The following is an 18,967-nucleotide window of genomic DNA, read 5'->3' as shown; positions in this document are numbered from 1 at the left end:
AATACCAGGCAGGCCCCACAAATAACCCAGAGATGCATTTTAAATAAAAGGACACATTCTACTCATGTAAAAACACGCTGATTCTCAGACCGTCCACGGGCCAGATTTAGAAGGTAATTGGGCCAGATCCAGCCCCCAGGCCTTAGTTTGCCTACCCATGCTCTAGCGTGTGTGTGTGTCTCCCTCACATGCCAGTCACTCTCCAACGGTCAGTATTCTGCACCCCATGAGCATACTCAGTACTCAACTGGCTGGCCCGCTCGTGAGGCAGGTCTAGCACTGTGGCAGGAGCCTGCTGATGAGACCATGCGGCTTGCCGTCTGGCACTGGTGCTCTGGGCAACTCATGTAAAAACACGCTGATTCCTGGACCATCCGCAGGCCATATTTAGAAGGCGATTGGGCCGGATTTGGCCCCCAGGCCTTAGTTTGCCTACCCATGGTCTAGACTCTAGACCAAGTCAAAGGCTCATCAGCCAGCATCTATTCTCGCAGGATGCAACCCAGCCTATGGGAAGCCTGCAAGCTGGAAACCCAGTTCAACAGTGTTCTCCCCACATGGGATACTTGCCCTTTCTCTCACCAAACAAAAAGCCTCAAATTTGTAACCTTTCTTCAAAAGGGAGCAGCTCCAAGCTTTATGGGAGGTTTGTGGTTGTTTATTCATGTTTCATGGTGGCAATTTAAAAAGGGGGGGGGTGCCTCCGCATGTTTGCATTTTGATCACTCTCTTATTTATTTTTCTACACTCACTTTGTGTTAACATTCAGCCACATGAGTCAGCAAAGCAGTTAGGAGGGAGGGGAAGCCTGGCTGAAAGGAATTGACTTTGCGCCGCACAACAATTCAAAAGTGTTTTGTAAAATATGTGGGCAGCATATCGAGGGAAAAGTTTCATAAGCCACCGCAGGCTATTCTCCAGCAAATAGATTCTGCCAAGCAGCTGAATAACCGCAGAAGACCCTTTTGCTCTCGGAGGTTCGTAATCCTCACAATCCATTTTAAGGAAACAAATGCATTCCTGGGGGTAGTTTGCCTCTCTGTGCTGTGTTACCATTAAGGGCTCCTCCAGATGACATGAGCATTCATCCAGATTTGCTTGTACAACGCTTGCAGGGCAATTGGACCACATCCGGTCTTTCCTGAACATTCATTCCGATCTGTTTAGAGGCAAATTATATGACAAGGAGCATCCATCCTGATTTGCCCTCAGGTCGTACCATCAATCATTCATTCAGCCCAATGCTTTCCAGTGGATTTCCCCATCACTTTCCTAACTGCAAACGTCCCATTTTGTTCTATAAAAGTGGATTTGCTGCACAAGGGTGACAGACTGCTTTCATCTGCTATTTTACATTTGTATTTTATTGTGGAAATTCTAGGTGCCTCCTCCTTCTAACTTTTGATCTTTTCTCCTTTTTGCCTGTCCATTCATTGTCTTTTCTTCTACTGTGATCCTAGTTTAAGATTTCTTTCCCGCCTTGTCCCACATTTTCTCCATATGTCCACATATCTCTTAAAAGGTAAAGGGACCCCTGACCATTAGGTCCAGTCGTGGCCGACTCTGGGGTTGCGGCGCTCATCTCGCTCATCCCGCCGGAGCAGTACCTATTGATCTACTTGCACTTTGATGTGCTTTCGAACTGCTAGGTGGGCAGGAGCTGGGACTGAGCAACGGGAGCTCACCCCATCACAGGGATTCGAACTGCCGACCTTCTGATTGGCAAGTCCTAGGCTCTGTGGTTTAACCCACAGTGCCACCCGCGTCCCCCACATATCTCTTAAAGGCCTGCAATTCCTGAAGACTACAGGTGCAGGGAACCTCAGACCCAGGGCCCAAAGGTGGCCCCCAAGACACTATGTGGCCCTGGAAATCTCCCCAGCCACAGCCTTCACTGACCCTTCATTGTCCCCCAAGTGCTTTTGCCTGGCTGAAATGTGTATTTGAACTCTGAGAATGCTTCTTTCGTTGTGGCCCTCAGGCTGAAACATACAGTGGTGCCCCGCAAGACGAAATTAATTCGTTCTGCGAGTTTTTTCGTTCTACGAGTTTTTTCGTCTTGCGAAGCACCAATGTGTATTGACGGTTTCCCATAAGAATGCATTGGCGGTTTAAAAAAAAAAAGGCGCAAGACGTTTTGTCTTGCGAAGCAAGCCCATAGGGAAATCCGTCTTGTGAAGCAGCTCAGAAAACGAAAAACTCTTTCGTCTTGCGAGTTTTTCGTCTTCCGAGGCATTCGTCTTGCGGGGCACCACTGTATTCCCTATCCCTGTTTTACCATGTAAGATTCATATTCCTAGATTTCCCCATCTTTTCCCCTTCTAGTTAAGACTCAGCTTCCTTAATCTGTTTATGGGGGCCCAAAATGTGTTGTTTTTTTATGTGCGTTTCCTTTCAGAGAACTAGTTCTGCTCACTCACTTAATGGGGATTGAAACAAAACTGTAAATTAAATAGTTAAATAAGTACTTGGTACGTATAAGCTAATATACTGTAGGAGCATAAAATTAATCATCACACCACCATCTGCAAGTAAGGAAATTCATCAGCCATCTGACAGTGAAAATTCATTAGCACATTAGAGAATAAAGATTCATTAGCAAGAGCAGTGGAGAGAAGGGAAAGAAGGAGGAAAGGGGGGACGGCAAAAAAAATGTTTATTTTATTATTTACATGGTTCTCCCCCCCCCCCCCCCCCGCGGATGACGCGGGTGGCGCTGTGGGTTAAACCACAGAGCCTAGGACTTGTCGATCAGAAGGTCGGCGGTTCGAAACCCCGCGATGGGGTGAGCTTCAGTTGCTCGGTCCCTGCTCCTGCCAACCTAGTAGTTCGAAAGGACATCAGAGTGCAAGTAGATAAATAGGTACCACTCCAGCGGGAAGGTAAATGGCGTTTCCGTGTGCTGCTCTGGTTCGCCAGAAGCGACTTAGTCATGCTGGCCACATGACCCGGAAGCTGTACGCCGGCTCCCTCGGCCAATAAAGCGAGATGAGCGCCGCAACCCCAGAGTCGGCCACGACTGGACCTAATGGTCAGGGGTCCCTTTACCTTTACCTCCCCCCCTCCTCATTTTGATTCCCGCAACTAGCCCGTGAGGTAGGCTGGGCTTAAAGGCAATGACTGGTGTGCTTTGTGGCTGAGTGGGGATTTGAACCCTGATCCCAGTCGAAAACCCTCAACACACCAGCTGTTATTGTTATATTAGTCCAAATAGTCGTATTGTTAGGAAATACCCAGTTAATTCTGTTACCACCTATAATACTGCAAATTTCAGGTCTCTCCTTTCACCAGTATGAACCCTTATAATCATGTTCGTTTTGGTGGCGCCTGTAACAAAAAAAGAAAGAACAGAAGATTATCTTCTTGAAGAGAAAGTTATAAATAGATGTCAGCGACACAATTCTTCTATTCCTTCTCCCTGTTAGTATTCAGTAGGGCAAGAGGTCCACACACCAGATTTTGCCCAGTCACTGATCACAGGCGGTACCCAATTAAGTTGTACTCGAAGTAGACGCACTGAAGTTAATGGGGCTAAATGAGTAGACCCATGCATTTCATTGGGTCTACTCTGAGCAAAAGTTGTTTATTCATTTAACAGATGTGTAAGCTGCTGCACAGTTTGGGGCAACGGTGCTGTGGGTTAAACCACAGAGCCTAGGACTTGCCGATCAGAAGGTCGGCGGTTCGAATCCCCACGACGGGATGAGCTCCCGTTGCTCGGTCCCTGCTCCTGCCAACCAAGCAGTTCGAAAGCACATCAAAGTGCAAGTAGATAAATAGGTACTGCTCTGGCAGGAAGGTAAACGGCATTTCCACGTGCTGCTCTGGTTCGCCGGAAGTGGCTTAGTCATGCTGGCCACATGACCTGGAAGCTGTACGCCGGCTCCCTCGGCCAATAAAGCGAGATGAGCACAGCAACCCCAGTCGGCCACGACTGGACCTAATGGACCTTTATGAGATAAAAAAAAATAGAAGGCAATCTCTTTAAAAAGAGCAGAACCATTTCTAAAGATGTACTGCTAATATCTCATAAATGGAGGGGTCACACTGCGAGTTGTGCCAATGTGGTACCCCCCCAGGGGTGAGTGCACTAGCCACAACCCCCTGGCACTGTAGCCATTTGATACTAGAGAAACCCCTTTGAGAAGGACATTGCAGGATTAAAAGCTAGGTTACCTTAATCACTGTTGACATCTTTTCGCGAACTGTGCTGAAGACAATTTAGATGAGTTCTGACACCGTGAATCGTGCCGCGTCGGATGGGGAACAGCGAAAGGAACAAGAAGGAATTCCTGTTTCCCCTTTGAACAATGCAGCTAAAGAGGAATGAGTAATGTTTTTCCAGCCCTCTCATTTGCTTCTGATTCAGGCAGTTTAGCTCTTTGGCACTAACTGCAACTCTGGCATAAAAATAGAAGCCATAATTCAAAACTTCAACAATTCCCCCCCTTTTTTTTAAAAAAAAAGAAGTGCTCATTTGTCTATTGTAAAGAGATATATTTTTTCATTCTGCAGTAAGCGTCCCAGAAACAGATATTAAACAGTTTGCTCATGGTTGTTTAATAACACACAGCATTTATAGATCCTCTTTTCTTCTTTTACTCTTTGAAGTGCTTTATGTACATCGTTTCAACTGTCCTTTCCAATTCCCAGTAGTGATGTACGGAAGTGAGAGCTGGACCATAAAGAAGGCTGATCGCCGAAGAATTGATGCTTTTGAATTATGGTGCTGGAGGAGACTCTTGAGAGTCCCATGGACTGCAAGAAGATCAAACGCATCCATTCTGAAGGAAATCAGGCCTGAATGCTCACTGGAAGGACAGATCCTGAAGCTGAGGCTCCAATACTTTGGCCACCTCATGAGAAGAGAAGACTCCCTGATGTTGGGAAAGATGGAGGGCACAAGGAGAAGGGGATGACAGAGGACGAGATGGTTGGACAGTGTTCTCGAAGCTACTAACATGAGTCTGACCAAACTGCGGGAGGCAGTGGAAGACAGGAGTGCCTGGCGTGCTCTGGTCCATGGGGTCATGAAGAGTCAGACACAACTAAACGACTAAACAACAACAACAATTCCCTGGGAATTGGTTCCCTGGGGATATGGACTGGGTGCTTAACAGCTCAGGGAATTGTAGCTCCAAGAGGGAAATAGGGGTCTCCTAATGACTCTCAGCTCCCTGAGCAAATTATAGCTCCCAGAATGCTTTGTGGGGAGCCAACATTGTTTAAAGTGTTGTGTTAATGTTTTAGATATAGGTGCAGATGTGGCCTTGATAGCACTTGGCACCTGAAGTTTTTATATGGGGGGCAGTTGCTGCCCTCTTCCTTAGCAGCCCCTCTTTATTCCAACACATACACATGCAGAATTGAATCTGTGGTGGTACTGTTATTGCAGAAGCCATGGGGAATGTTCACTGCCTTTTGAATTAACTTATGCACTATTACCTTCTAAAGAAGGTAAAGGTGGTAAGACTGTTGAGTGCAAAGTCAAGAATAGTGGTTCTCAGGGAGTGGCCTGCCACACTGGTGTGGCAGGAGAGGATGGCAAGTGTGGCAGGAAGATTCAAGGACAATCAAAAAAACATTTAAACCAGGGGTAGGCAACCTAAGGCCCGGGGGCCGGATGCAGCCCAATCGCCTTCTCAATCCAGCCTGCAGATGGTCCAGGAATCATAGAATCATAGAATCATAGAGTTGGAAGAGACCACAAGGGCCATCGAGTCCAACCCCCTGCCAAGCAGGAAACACCATCAGAGCACTCCTGACATATGGTTGTCAAGCCTCTGCTTAAAGACCTCCAAAGAAGGAGACTCCACCACACTCCTTGGCAGCAAATTCCACTGTCGAACAGCTCTTACTGGCAGGAAGTTCTTCCTAATGCTTAGGTGGAATCTTCTTTCTTGTAGTTTGGATCCATTGCTCCGTGTCCGCTTCTCTGGAGCAGCAGAAAACAACCTTTCTCCCTCCTCTATGTGACATTCTTTTATATATTTGAACATGGCTATCATATCACCCCTTAACCTCCTCTTCTCCAGGCTAAACATGCCCAGCTCCCTTAGCCGTTCCTCATAAGGCATCGTTTCCAGGCCTTTGACCATTTTGGTTGCCCTCCTCTGGACACGTTCCAGTTTGTCAGTGTCCTTCTTGAACTGTGGTGCCCAGAACTGGACACAGTACTCCAGGTGAGGTCTGACCAGAGCAGAATACAGTGGCACTATTACTTCCCTTGATCTAGATGCTATACTCCTATTGATGCAGCCCAGAATTGCATTGGCTTTTTTAGCTGCCGCGTCACACTGTTGGCTCATGTCAAGTTTGTGGTCAACCAAGACTCCTAGATCCAAGACTCCTACATCAGCATGTCTTTACATGAGTAGAATGTGTCCTTTTATCTCTGGGTTATTTGTGGGGCATATGTGTTAAGTTAAAAAAAAAAAGTAGAGACATCACCTTGCCAACAAAGGTCCGTATAGTTCAAGCTATGGTTTTCCCAGTAGTGAGAGCTGGACCATAAAGAAGGCTGATCGCTGAAGAATTGATGCTTTTGAATTATGGTGCTGGAGGAGACTCTTGAGAGTCCCATGGACTGCATCCATTCTGAAGGAAATCAGCCCTGAGTGCTCACTGGAAGTTCAGATCGTGAAGCTGAAGCTCCAATACTTTGGCCACCTCATGAGAAGAGAAGACTCCCTGGAAAAGACCCTGATGGGAAAGATTGAGGGCACAAGGAGAAGGGGAAGACAGAGATGGCTGGATAGTGTTTTCGAAGCTACTAGCATGAGATTGACCAAACTGCGGGAGGCAGTGGAAGACAGGAGTGCCTGGCGTGCGCTGGTCCATGCGGTCACGAAGAGTCGGACACGACTAAACAACAACAACAACAACATGTGTTAAGTTGTGGGTGAACATATCAGACGACACAGCGATTCTTCAAACAGCTCTTGTTTATTCACAGGCCCAGAACAGAACTGGGCTGAAGAGTTCAGCCAACCTGCTTATATAGAGCTCAACTACAAAGCAACAGTAACAGCCTTCTGTAACTATCCAATCACTGAACGTCACTTTCAATTCCTTATTTGCATATGTGGACCTGAGTGAGAACTACCTACAGTATCCCCCTGCTGGCCCAGGGTGAGAACTTCAGTACATAACAATAGGAATTTGTTCATTATTATTTTTTCAAAATATAGTCCGGCCCACCACATGGTCTGAGGGATGGTGGACTGGCCCATGGCTTGAAAAGGTTGCTGACCCCTGATTTAAACATTTCAGTATAATATAGTACAGTACAGTATAGTATAGGGCTGTGTCATATATCGATGCATCGTCCAAAATCGGTTTGAAGTCCGTATTGTGATATTAGTTTCATAATTTTTTGACCTGGCAATATAGCGCCAATCATGATGTGTGTGTTTGTGTGCTATGCAAAAATCGCAATGCGAGGGGGAAACAGTGAAGCCAGCCCATGCTTCTACAGAACTCCATCCTTCTTTCAGACATCGTGATATATCAGTTTGTCGTGATGTTTAGCTGGTGATGTATCGTGATGCTGAAAACCAAATATTGCCCAGCCCTAGTATTGTATTGTATAATATGTGGCGCTGTGGTCTAAACCACTGAGCCTCTTGGGCTTGCCGATCAGAAGGTCGGCGGTTCAAATCTGTGCTATGGGGTGAGCTCCTGTTGCTTTATCCCAGCTCCTGCCAACCTAGCAGTTTGAAAGCACACCAGTGCAAGTAGATAAATAGGTACTTTTCCGTGTGCTCTGGTTTCCGTCACAATGTTCCGTTGCGCCAGAAGCGGTTCAGTCCTGTTGGCCACATGACCCGGAAAGCTGTCTGTGGACAAACACCGGCTCCCTCAGCCTGAAAGCGAGATGTGTGCCGCAACCCCATAGTCATCTTTAACTGGACTTAACCATCAAGGGGTCCTTTACCTGTATACCTATATATATATATATATATATATATATATATGCAGAATATGGATAGATATCTTTACGTTGATGAGGAGATGAGAGTTCATTTGTATCAAATTAGACCGAATATAACTTTTCGTTGAGTTTGTACACATACTTAAGGTACATCTATAAGAGGCTCATTTATAATTATTATAAAGTAGGCAACCTCGGCCCTCCAGATGCTTTGGGACTACAATTCCCATCATCCCTGACCACTGGTCCTGTTAGCTAGGGATCATGGGAGCTGCAGTCCCAAAACATCTGGAGGGCTGAGGTTGCCTATGCCTGTCTTAGAGATTCCCTAACTGCACAACTGTTATTCATTTGACTTAATTAGTCAACTAAACCTTGCAGGCTTAGTAATAACTATTTGTGGATTTCACCCCAAAGTCAGCTTCAGCAGATGGATTCAGGACTTTTGCAAAAGAAGGGAGGTTTAAAACCCTTCTCAACCCCAACCCATGCCTGTTCTGATCCCATTAATTATCAGCCCCTTCCACCTTTGAGCTGATAGAATTTGCATTTTAAAAGTACAGCTCTCTGCGCATTTGATACACATTCAAAGTCAGGTGCACTTTCGTCCTGACGTCAGAGACGGTTGTGCGGGAAGAGCTTTTGATGGAGCGCACCCAGTCAACACATCTCTTCCCTGCGTAGGTGGACTGAAATAATTTAGATCGAAAGTAGGAAGGGGGAATGATGGCAGCAAAGAAAAAGGCCACAGATCGGGTGCGTGGTGCAGTGGGGAGAGGCGATGTATGAAAAAAGCATTTCATCTTCTTCCTTTATTCTGAGCTATTAAGCCTTAGACTGAGTCAGATCTCTGGTCCATCTAGTTTGGTGCTGTCTCCACCAACTTGGCAGATCAGCAAAGGTGACTGTAAATTCTGGGTTCTCTCTGTTTCTCATTTTTCCAGTTTCCAGTTCAGTTTTCCACGTTTCCACAGCAGTGTGCATTCAAAAAGAAAAAGAAAAAAAACCTCTTCATGAAAATCCACCAGCATTTTAGTATGAATTTATTCTCCTGTGTACATGTTTGAATGCAATTGGTCCTTTCTCACGTGAACATTTCAGAAGACCAATTTGCAGTGCTATGTATTCCGCCAGGCATCGATCCATTGACACCTTCCGAAGCAGATACCCATTTTTGCAAAGCAATTGCCTCTCATTTAATGTTTCTTTTTTGCTTGTTGTTGCATACATTGGTCTGCACACTTTACCCCACAATGTGCCTCTTTGTACACATTACCTGACTAGAGAACTGCATTGCTAAATTCGAGGAACCACAGATTTTGCAGGATGCCTGTGTTTCTGTTATCACTCTGTTTCTGAAACTGTGGCTTTGGTAAGGTAAAGGTAAAGGAACCCCTGACCGTTAGGTCCAGTCGTGGACGACTCTGGGGTTGCAGCGCTCATCTCACTTTACTGGCCGAGGGAGCCGGCGTACAGCTTCCGGGTCATGTGGCCGGCATGACTAAGCCTCTTCTGGCGAACCAGAGCAGCGCACGGAAACACCATTTACCTTCCTGCTGGAGTGGTACCTATTTATCTACTTGCACTTGACGTGCTTTTGAACTGCTAGGTGGGCAGGAGCAGGGACCAAGCAACAGGAGCTCACCCCGTCATGGGGATTCGAACCTCCGACCTTCTGATCTGCAAGCCCTAGGCTTTGGTAGGTCTGGCTTTAAATGCAGTGAATCTGCTTTCTCTCCTTCCCTGCGGTCAAAGTGTCCCTCCAGGATTTCTATCAGGGGACAGCAGGGGTTGAACCTGTGACATTCTCCATGCCAAGCAGTTGCTCTGCCACTAAGCTGGGGCCATTTCATGTGTTACTGTTCCCACAATGCATGTTTACCTGGGTACAGCAAACTGGTGTATTTCTAGCCAGAGAATAAAATACAGCCAGATTGATTCGCCCAAGGGAATCTCTGTAGTTTGATTTGTGCGCATGAGAGTGTGGGCAGAGAAGCATCGAGAGCAAGAAGATGGGTTGTTGGTTTGATTGCCAAGTGTGTGGGGGAAGCCTGATACTCTGTTTGCCAGGGGGGTGGAATTGAATCTACTTCAAATGCTTCACATTTTATGACGGACATTATTAGCGTTTGTCAATATCTTTCCAGAAGGTCATTTGAAAGAGCCATTAAGTAAGTTCGAGTGGGTCTGTTCATATTTTCCTGCTTTTTTTGTTTTTTAACGCAGCCTGTTCTGTAGGGAAAGGAACAATTGGCACTTACATGGCGTTTTTGCAAACTTGTCGTTTTGAAAAAGCCTCTTCTGCAAATGAGGGTGACTATTGTTATTATAATTATCTATTAAAGTTATATATTGCTTTTCATCCAAAGCTCTCGGGGTGGCTCTCAGCATAAAATACAGAATAAAACCACAAAGTACATAATACAAACAAGAACCAAACAAAAACCGCCGCCGTCCCCCCACTCCCACAAACACATTTAAAAAGACTACTTTCTTTTCTTTCTTTTTCGGAAAAAAGAAAAGAACGGAGCCAAAAGGCCAAACAGGTTCAGAGAGCAGCAGCCCCACTGTTCATTACATGAAACCAGAACTCATCACATCTGGTGACTTTTTCAGATGAGGCTATTGAATGCGCAGAACTGCACAAGGCAGGAAGGGAATCATGGATGGTAGCCAACTCACATGTCCCAACAGTCTAATAATTTCCATGGAATGTCCCTCCCAGCTTTCCTGCCTGTATGTGCCTCTCCTTCTCACCAATTCTGCTCCAGGGGTTTTTTTCGGGGTCCCCTTAGAATATCTTGCAGGGGTTGGCTAGGAGAGAGGGAGTAGGCCCATTGCACAAGCTGGAAATGGGGTGTTACACTTGGGGCTACTTTGCACATAACCCTGTGCCTTTCTGCCTTGTCCATTGGCTGCAGTTGGCATGGTCAGAAGGTCTCAGGTTCAATCTTCACAATCTCCAAGTGTCAGGATGCTGTCAGTGGCTCCTGGCTGGTTGCCCAGGAAAGTATAAAGAAAAAGAAGAGTTTCCTACCGTCCTTTTTCATTTCAGTCTTTACAGTGAAAGGCTATAGAATGCAGCCTGTTGGATAATGGTGGTGTCCCGTGTGAATCTCCACACACACACCCGTCTCTCCCGCCTCCTCATTCTTCATCATCATCGTCTCTTCGGGTGCTGCTACGTGTCCTCTGTCTTTGAGCTCTTTGCTCTCCTACTTTCAAGGCTCGCCAGTTTCTGGGAGATGGAGGGTCTGGAATGCTTTCTAATGACAACGTGTCAGCTGGGTGTTGTTCCGGCTCTCCCATGATTTCCCAGCTTTTCCCCTCATCTGCCTCTGAGCTGCTACCTCCCTCAAACCCCTGTTGTAAATCTATGCTGTCGTCCTCTTCTTCCTCCCTGGAGGGGTCAGGATGGGAAGGGGGTCTCCACCACTCCTCCTCCTCTGCCCAGTCCCAGATACCAAGTAGGCTTGGGAATATCACCTGTTCTCATGGACTGGTTGGACTCCGATGAATGGTGGGAGGAAACAGCTAGAGAACCCCCAGGGAAGAAGGCTAAGAGCCGTGCGAGTGGTGGTGGGACAAAAGGTAAAAGGTAAAGGACCCCTGGATGGTTAAATCCACTCAAAGGTGAGTATGGGGTGTGGCACTCATCTCGCATTCAGGCCAAGAGAGCCGGCATTTGTCCACAGACAGCTTTCCGGGTCATGTGGCCAGCAGGACTATACTGCTTCTGGCGCAATGGGACACCGTGACAGAAACCAGAGCGCACAGAAACGCCGTTTACCTTCCCACCTCAGCAGTACCTATTTATCTACTTGCACTGGTGGGCTTTTGAACTGCTAGGTTGGCTGGAGCTGGGACAGAGCAACGGGAGCTCACCCCATCGCAGGGATTCAAACCGCTAACCTTCTGACCGGCAAGCCCAGGAGAATTGCACGGGGGAAGTCAAGCTACAATTGTGCCTTCCCCCTGTGCTGCATTCTTCTCCAGAGCCTTAAGGACAACAACTTTCCACTTTCTCATGGCCTGTAGAAAGCTGCCTCATATCAGGTTGGCTCACTGGTCCATCTGGCTTAGTATCATCTATGCTGGTTGCAGGAAACCCTTGCGGCCGCCACCAAGCTAAACTTCAACTCCCACCATCCCCAGCCACTGGCCATGCTGACTGGGGCTATTGGGAGTTGTAGTTCAGCCATATCTGGAGAGCCAAAGGTCCTCCACCCCTGTTCTATGCTGATTGGTATTGACACTCTAGTGTTTCAGAAATGAATCTCTCCCAATTCTACTAAAGGGGATAGAATTTGGGTGCTTGCGCATGCCCAACATGTGTTCTGAAAGCTGTCCCAAGAGGTTACTTATCTGCTTCTAATATTTCTTGCAAACTCTTCCTTTTTGGGCCATAGCCAACGAAAACGACTTCGGGCGGCTTCGTTGCACAGCGCCTAAAAGCTATTTGACATTATAATCAGATGCAGAATGGAATAGTCATTGATTTTCTTTAAGATTCTCCTGCTTTTACATCGTTAAGCGGAGGAAGGAAAACAGACCTGACGGGGAATCAAAACCGTAACGTGGAAATCTATTAATACCCTTTCAATAAAAGCCGTGTCCTGCTTCTTGCTCTCTTCAGTCTCTGACCTCAAATCCTCAGCAGTTGTTAGCAAACTGGCTGCGAGTGAGAGAGACAGAATGATTTTGCTCGTCCAAGATGGCTTCCTCGTTGTCTTCTGTGACACTAGGACAGGAGTGGGCCTGTCTGGGCCTCTCTGTGTGGCCATGGAGACTCTACCTGGGCCACCCTGATCGACACGCTCCTAGAGTGTTCGGTCTGTTGTTGTTTAGTCGTTCAGTCATGTCTGACTCTTCGTGACCCCATGGACCAGAGCACGCCAGGCACTCCTGTCTTCCACTGCCACCCGCAGTTTGGTCAGATTCATGTTTGTAGCTTCGAGAACACTGTCTAACCATCTCGTCCTCTGTCGTCTCCTTCTCCTTGTGCCCTCCATCTTTCCCAACATCAGGGTCTTTTCCAGGGAGTCTTCTCTTCTCATGAGGTGGCCAAAGTATTGGAGCCTCAGCTTCAGGATCTGTCCTTCCAGTGAGCACTTAGGACTGATTTCCTTAAGAATGGATGCGTTTGATCTTCTTGCAGTCCACGGGACTCTCAAGAGTCTCCTCCAGCACTCCAGAGTGTTCGGTCTGGGAGGAATGTATTCTTGGATCGGGACCATGCCTCTTCGTTGCCTAGATAGAAAAGGGTTTGTGTATGTATGGAACCCTCTGAATTTTGGGTGGTTGAAATGTAATCTAGGATAAGAGAGACATGCATTTATCCCCCTCACTTTAAGCCTCCTTAATCGTACATGCCTAGGTTTGTGGTATGTGCATCAATCATTCCAGCAAATGCTGGCCTTAAAGGTGATCCACCAACATTTCTTCAATGAAGATAGGTATGTCTAATAATAATAATAATAATAATAATAATACCCTGTCCACTCTGGGCGGCTTCCAACATATATAAAAACAAAATAAAACATTTTAAAAAATTAAAATTTAAAAGAAACCTTCCCTATAAAAGGCTGCTTTCTAACGTCTTCCAAAGAATGTACAGTGATACCTCGGGTTAAGAACTTAATTTGTTCTGGAGGGCCGTTCTTAACCTGAAACTGTTCTTAACCTGAGGTACCACTTTAGCTAATGGGGGCCTCCCACTGCCGCCGCGCCACCACCGTGCGATTTCTGTTCTCATCCTGAAGCAAAGTTCTTAACCCGGGGTACTATTTCTGGGTTAGCAGAGTCTGTAACCTGAAGCGTCTATAACCTGGAGGGTCTGTAACCCGAGGTACCACTGTACAGTCATACCTTGGCTTTTGAACAGCTTAGTTCTTGAACGTTTTGGCTCCCAAATGCCGCAAACCCGGAAGTGACTGTTCCGGTTTGTGAACTACTTTTGGAAGCCAAACATCCGATGGGGCTTCCACAGCTTCCGATTGGCTGCAGGAGCTTCCTACAGCCAATCAGAAGCCGTGTTTTGGTTTCCGAACGTTTTGGAGGTTGAACGGATTTCTGGAACGGATTCTGTTTGCCTTCCAAGGTCCAACTGTATAGCTACTTATACCCTTGGCTTGGGGGGTCACATAACTCCATACCCTCCAACATTTCCCCAGTGAAAATAGGGACGTCCAAAGGAAAAGCAGGACATTCTTTGATCAAATCAGAAACCGGGATGGTTTCTGTAAATCCAGGACTGTCCCTGGAAAATAGGAACACTTGGAAGGTCTGCACTGTTATTTATTTATTTTTTACTTTTATTTTGGCTACCTTGGCCATGAGTCCAAAACCCTGGCTTCAAATCTGGAGGGACCCAATGCAGAGATTCTTGTATATTTCAATAGCCCTGCAGGAGATAATATCTCAGCCTTCCCAGCTGTACCCATTCAGCATAAATACTTTAAAATGTGCAGGAGCTTTTGATTGCACCTGTTTACCCTCATTTTCTGCTTTGGCTTCTCTGCCTGGTCATCCTGTAGGGAGAGACCACCACTTCTCTGAAACAGATGCTGCTTCTTAAACACAAGCAAACAGCCCACCATGCAGGAAATCCAGATTTGCCCCATCGCTGGGTTGGGGAAGCTGGTCCTGTTATATTTCTGCCTGGTAGGCAGCTGCTACAAGCAAAGAGCCTCTGTCGGCCAAAAAGGTGGCTATACTGCAGGGAAATGGGCTGGCAGCTTGCCTTCAAGAACAATCCAAGTCTTATTCCAACACACATGCCCAGTCACTAAGAAAACCCGAAACCTGATCTATCTTGGGGGGGTCTAGGGAGCAACTTAGCAACTGCCTGTTCCTTTGTAGGAAAGGCTGCTTCTCTCTTTAGAACCGCAGGTCAGGATTTTTTGTTTTCTCTTGGCATTTGGGTAGTCTCGAAATACTGCAAGAGAAATGAAGGTGAAATAGACCCACTGGCTTCGAGAAGATGGAAACAGATTTTTGGTCATCATTATGCAGCGGCCGAGCCGAGGCCCTATTCTGCCCTCCGCTTCCCCTGCCAAATCTTCTGAATGGCGGGGCAAGTTCATGAATGAACCAATGAATAACCATTTCTTTTTTTCAAAGCCAGTTCCCCGTACAACGTTTTCAAAGCACCCACCCCATTTCGCTCCCCCTCCCCACAGCTTTCTCTGCTTTGGCTAGCTGGCAGGCCGGAGCGCTCACAGTTCTGGGCGTCTCTCGCCTCCCTCCCCGTCAACGTTTATTTGTGTCCTACCTCTGAATTGCAAGAAGCTAATCGGAAAGCGTTTGTGGAGCAATGATTCACAGGAGGAAGGGTGCTGAGCCAAGCCCTGTTTTTCGCTAGCCTGCTTCTATCATGGGAAATCAGAGGTGGTGGAGAACTAGATTTGACCTGCCTCTCCCCACACCCACCCAACTGTTGTTGTCGTTAATATTTCATTTATAAAAAGATAGTGACAAAATAAGAAAAAAAGGGAGTGAGGATGGGTTAAAAAGAAAATAGAATGCAGGTGTTTATGTTCTTATTGGGACGCGGGTGGCACTGTGGGTTAAACCAGAGAGCCTAGGACTTGCTGATCAGAAGGTCAGCGGTTCAAATCCTCGTGACAGGGTGAGCTCCCGTTGCCCGGTCCCTGCTCCTGCCAACCTAGCAGTTCGAAAGCACGTCAAAGTGCAAGTAGATAAATAGGTACCGCTCCGGTGGGAAGGTAAACGGCATTTCCGTGTGCTGCTCTGGTTCGCCAGAAGCGGCTTAGTCATGCTGGCCACATGACCCGGAAGCTGTCTGCGGACAAACGCTGGCTCCCTTGGCCCATAGAGCGAGATGAGCGCCCAACCCCAGAATCGGTCACGACTGGACCTAATGGTCAGGGGTCCCTTTACCTTTACCTTTATGTTCGTAATTATCCTAATCTTCTTCTTCTCACTCATAGCCGAGTAAGATTGTCTTCCATAAACACGGTTTTAAACGTGAATCCGTGACTGTGGAGGCCAATTCTGGATCCACACATCCTTCCACAGTGAGGACATAGGTTTCCGGGCGGGAGTTGATCAAGGTGAGGGTTTGCCAAATGTGCCTTTGTCTTAGCACATTTCTCCCTTTCGTCCTGAGTTCGAGTGTCTTCAAAGCCCACGACACCTTTGGTAAAGGCTGTTCTCCAATTGGAGCACTCGCAGGCCAGTGTTTCCCAGTGTCAGTGTTTATACTACATTTTTTGAGATTTGCCTTGAGAGAATATTTAAACCTCTTTTGTTGACCACCAGCATTACGCTTTCCATTTTAAAGTTTGGAATAGAGTAGTTGCTTTGGAAGACGATAATCAGGCATCTGAACAAGACCAGTCCAACAAATTTGATGTTGAAGAATCATCACTTCAACACTGGGGATCTTTGCTTCCTCTAGTACACTGGCATTAGTTTGCCTGTCTTCCCAGGTATTATCCTAATACACAAGTTTGGCAAGTGGATAGGGTCACCCAGCTGTCAATCACCTGACATCACAATGGCGTCAGGTGACACATTTAAGTAGGGAACTCCCTCCCATCTTGTTCTCACAATGGCCAGCCAGATGCCTTTGAGAAACCTGCAAACAGGACCCGACGCAAGAGCACTTTCTCCCCCTCCTCTGGTTTCCAGCATTGAGAAGCCTTGCTGCCTCTGAATGTGGAGGTAGAACATAGCCATTCTGATAAAGTAAAGGTAAAGGGACCCCTGGCCAACTCTCATCTCGCTTTACTGGCCGAGGGAGCCAGTGTACAGCTTCCAGGTCATGTGGCCAGCATGACTAAGCTGCTTCTGGCGAACCAGAGCAGCGCACGGAAATGCCGTTTGCCTTCCCGCCAGAGTGGTACCTATTTATCTACTTGCACTTTGACGTACTTTCGAACTGCTAGGTGGGCAGGAGCAGGGACGGAACAATGGGAGCTGACCCTGTCACGGGGATTCGAACCGCCAACCTTCTGATCGGCAAGTCCTAGGCTCTGTGGTTTAACCCACAGCGCCACCTGCGTCCCTTGCCATTCTGATAGTCTTGTCCTAAATGATTCTGTCTAAACACCTTTCAAATCCATCCGAGTTGGTGGCCATCACTGCAGCTTCTGGGGGGAATCCCAGAGTTCTACCATGAACCGTGTCAAGAAAAGCTTACTGTTGTCTGTACTGTATTACTAGCTCGGCCTGGCTGGGGGCAGGAAGGGGCGCACAGGGCGGGGTGGGAGGCGGGGGAGAGAGCAGCACAACCCTCCCCCCCCCACACAGTGGCAGCGGCGCTTGTCAATCACAACGGCACTGGGGAGGGGCTAAACTAAATTTGGGGGCTCTGGGCGGATCTTAGCATCCTGACACCGCATATGCTAAAGATGGACCTGTGAGTGGGTGGAAGCAGGGGGGGGGAGACACATAATAAAATGTAAGTAAAATGTAAGTGTAAGTGAGGATCTGCAGAGACCTCAGTCCCTTTTCCATCTCGCCTCCTTTTGAGTAGGCCTTCCTGATTCCGTTCACGATGCTTGAATTGTCCTTGTGTTTCTCAACTTCCAGTGTTCCTCGATATCTTTTATGGTACTATAATTTCTGCCCCCATCGCTTGGGGCTTTTCCTCTTCCTCCTCCTCCTCCTGCTCTCATCTTGCAATCTTTAACGTTAAATAGAATTTGTTTCCCCCCCGTCCTGTTTTGCAAATTGGCTTTACACCTTATCTCGCCTTGTTGCAGGCGCATCCTGCACGGAAGCAAAAAGGGAAAGGAAAGCCAATAAAACTTTCAATTAGATCGTAAAGATGCAATGGTCGAAAATCTGAGCGCACCTCACGAGCCAAAAGCCTGCCTGTTTCTTGCACAAGGGCCAATCCGCAGGTGGGTTAAGGTGGAAATCATTCCCACAAGGTGGACAATCACCAAAATATTATGATTATTAATGCCTTCCACAGACCTGCCTTGATCAACTAAAACAGCATTTAAAAGAACATGAGATACATTAAAAAACAATACAGGGAATGGCAGAGACGCATTCATTCATTCATCGGGAAAAGCTTGTTGTCTTCAGTAATGTCTTCAGTTGTTTCCAGAAAATGGAAATATAGGATATGTTAGTATGAAAACTTTGAACTTGGTCGTAGTTCTTTTAAATGGGATGGGGTTTCCCCCCCTCTTCTCCCTTTCAGATGTCTCTGTTTAGCTTCTTGATCACGGAAACAAGACACAGATTGAGGCGAATGAAAACGGCATAGCGTCTTCTAGAGGGTGTTTGGTATAAACATGGCCTAATAAGGTTTGGTTTAGGATAAAACCAAGCATAGCTGTTTAGTCAAATATGTACAATTATCATTGAGGCTTAACGAAGGGGGGGGGGGGAGCAGATGTCAGGGGACCAGGTGAATAATGTCATAAGACATGGAGACTGTTCTGAGGGGAAACTTTCTGGGTAGGAATTGGGTTCCCTGAAAGTTGGATTCTGGATTTTAGCTTTCCTGTGCTCTTTTTTAAAAACCTTTTTTAAGCGTTTGCCGTATTCTGCATATATTATCCCTACAACCTGGGGATTTATTGGAAAGGGATGAAAAATAAAACCTGAATGAGTTTGGGTTTTAGAATTTCTGCTACTGCTGTGGGGTTCCTCCAAAACTGGCTGTTCTGGGTTGTTTTGCAGAAGTACATTCTGGAACATATCATTGATATAATAATGGTGCTTTAGGGACAGATTTATACTGGACACACACACACCCTGCCGTTCTGCTTTATTTCCCCCCAAAGTTACCACATGATTGCCATCTGGAGGGGCACTCTGGTGCTGCAGCACAGTGAAAGTGGGACAGGAAAATAAATAAACTAGAACATTTGCAGAACATTGTGGCACTGTGGGTTAAACAACAGAGCCTAGGGCTTGAATCGATGGTTCGAATCCCCATGACAGGGTGAACTCCCGTTGCTCGGTCCCTGCTCCTGCCCATCTAGCAGTTCGAAAGCACAACAGTGCAAGTAGATAAATAGGTACCGCTCTGGCAGGAAGGTAAACAGT

The 18,967-nt window shown here is 46.8% G+C and overlaps 1 protein-coding gene across 3 annotated transcripts in view; it reads left to right on the top strand.

The window, feature by feature from the left end:
• Positions 1 to 18,967, top strand: part of TNFAIP8L3 (TNF alpha induced protein 8 like 3) — a 64,255-nt gene that overhangs the window by 20,906 nt on the left and 24,382 nt on the right. Inside the window, exons 1-2 of one of the 3 annotated variants that reach the window (XM_083412336.1) lie at positions 16,335 to 16,621; positions 18,114 to 18,220. The exons of 1 other annotated variant lie outside the window; for it this stretch is intronic. The gene's annotated coding sequence lies outside the window, so the exon portion shown is untranslated. Of the gene's footprint in view, positions 1 to 16,334; positions 16,652 to 18,113; positions 18,221 to 18,967 lie in introns of those variants that run through there. One more of the 3 variants, XM_083412337.1, reaches the window with a different exon arrangement.

The sequence above is a fragment of the Podarcis tiliguerta genome, assembly GCF_965153285.1.
Source record: "Podarcis tiliguerta genome assembly, chromosome: 14".
Classification (NCBI taxonomy): Eukaryota; Metazoa; Chordata; class Lepidosauria; order Squamata; family Lacertidae; genus Podarcis; species Podarcis tiliguerta.
This window is presented reverse-complemented; position numbering and strand designations above follow the sequence as displayed.